The sequence below is a fragment of the Hibiscus syriacus genome, unplaced genomic scaffold (genome assembly GCF_006381635.1).
Source record: "Hibiscus syriacus cultivar Baekdansim isolate YM2019G1 unplaced genomic scaffold, ASM638163v2 tig00002237_pilon, whole genome shotgun sequence".
NCBI classification, from domain to species: Eukaryota; Viridiplantae; Streptophyta; class Magnoliopsida; order Malvales; family Malvaceae; genus Hibiscus; species Hibiscus syriacus.
Window position 1 is genome coordinate 12,257,027 of NW_024061918.1, and position 2,308 is coordinate 12,259,334.

The 2,308-nt window shown below is 29.0% G+C and overlaps 1 pseudogene; it reads left to right on the top strand.

The window, feature by feature from the left end:
- Nucleotides 1–1,399: 1,399 nt before the first annotated feature.
- On the top strand, nt 1,400–1,519 carry LOC120143710 (annotated as a pseudogene).
- The last annotated feature ends 789 nt before the right edge of the window (nt 1,520–2,308 follow it).

The window sequence follows — 2,308 nt, forward strand, 5'->3', positions numbered from 1 at the left end:
AGTCCTTCCTTCAAAATCAATTTACACTTTAAAAATAATATTTTTAATTTAAAAATATTTATTATTATTCGAAAAATTTTATCTCATAATATCTCATAATGCTAACTTGCAACCATTGTTTCGAAACTCTTCTTGTAATATTGAAACTCCTAAAACATGTTTGAAAATATAAATCATTGGAGGCACAAAGTATCGATATTGGCACATGTGTTTTGGAAACTCACACATGGGCATCGAAACTCTTGAATGTTGGGAAAGCCTCTCTTGATGTTCTTGAGCTACTATGCGGTCCTTTTTATATACTCTAAGTGATTTGTAGTCGTTTGGAGAAGTTGGAGATAACTTCTAGCCATTTTAAGCATGAAATTATTGATTTAAATACTGAATTGCAACCATAGTTTTGAAACTCTTCTTGGAGAATCGAAACTCCTAAAACATGTTTGAAAATATCAATCTTTGGAGGCCTAGAGTATAGATACTAGAACATGAGCTTTGGAATCTCACATACGCGTATCAAAATTCAACATTGGTTTTTGAAACTCTTAAGCACTATGGAATGGAAGTTCTAAAACTAGTATAAGAGTTTCGAAACACTTGGGAGAAGTTTTAAAACTTCACACTTAGTTTTGAAATCTAAGGCTCAAGTTTTCACATTTTAGGGTGTTTTTGGCTCTTTACAAATATTTTAAGTTGGATATTTAAGCCAAAACACAAAGAAAATATTTTTGACATAATTCTTCTTTACAAAATTGATTTAAATAATTTTTGCAAAAAATTCGTAGCAAATTTGCAATTTCTACAATATAGTGTCGTTCTTATTTGCTCGCTTCTGAAATATATACGAAGTAGATTGTTATTTTTTTAGAATGATAAAATCAGTTAATTGATGGGGGACAAAAAGATATTAAATACAATATATTGGTTCAAGAAACTGTAGATTAACATTTTGGACTAAAATATTCAGTTTTCTAAACATACAGGGACTAAAATGTCCCTTTGAATAATAGAGAGAGTAAAATAAATTTTTGATGGAGTAAAAGAGCTTCTAATAGAGTTTAACAATTAGTAACTTGAAATACACATATGAGTATTAAAACTAATAATATTTTGATGATGTAACAAGTGGGTTTGTAACTGATATTAATGTGATGAATGCAAATATGAAATAACTTGTGGTTGAAGTTGTTGATCGTGTAACCATGAAGAGAATGACATTGGCAGAGATTGATTATCTCCAATGAAACTGCTTTATGCGAGAATCGCCTTTAAAACCAAAGCTGTTTATTTCCAGAAGCATCTTACAAATTAGATGCTGCATGTAACGTCCCACATGGTTGGGGTACGAAGGGATGCAGCGAGAAGCTGCTTATAAAACCAACGGCCTTGAACATTGGGAAGCATACTTTTCTCGGCCTTTTGGCTAAGATCAAATGTAGTATCTGTTTTTATTAGTTTAATATCTTACACGTGGGCCAACGATCCACATCAATTGACTTATTAGAAATTTTGAATACCTCTAAAAATTAAGGACTAAAAGTTTTGAGTTTCCAAATATTTTCCCTTTATTTTTATTTTTTATATTTTAGTATAGAAAGTGCAACTTGATCAATTGATGTTTGATTTAGTTTCTACTTTTTAAATTCATAATTTTGATTGAACATATTTTAATCATAGGTTTAGTCAATAAAAATTAATATCTTACAGTGACATTTACTAAAAACCTAAACGCGAGAATCACAACAAAAACCGGAATTCTTACCTATATTGCCAAATTAACAACACCACTTAAGAGCATCATTTACGATGCTCAAAATGTGTTTGTAAGCAAAAACGGATATGAAGTAAGGTAGTTAAAACAATTTAGAAGATAGTTATTAAAATCGATAAAAATCAAAGGAATTTGCATTAAGAGTTCACGGCAAAATAGTTTAAAATGAAGGGAAAATTTATCTTGGGAAAATACCTATGTAAATTTAACAATTTTGATACTTTTAAAATTTAGTCACTAAACTTGAATTTAATTTAAAAATTCAAGTTAGTCCTTTCTTCAAAATCAATTTACACTTTTATAATAATAATTTTAATTTAAAAAATATTTATTATTATTCGAAAAAATTTATCTCATAATATTTCAAAAATTTTCATTTTACACATTGTGAAATTAGACCTGATTCTACCGATATGGATTTTGGGAAGTTACATTCCAGCCATTAATTGTGTAGGGATAGAATCCAATCGGTCGGATTTTCGGTCAACTCGACTTGACTTAAAAAATATTTATCTCTTATTTGAATTCGAATCGATCCGA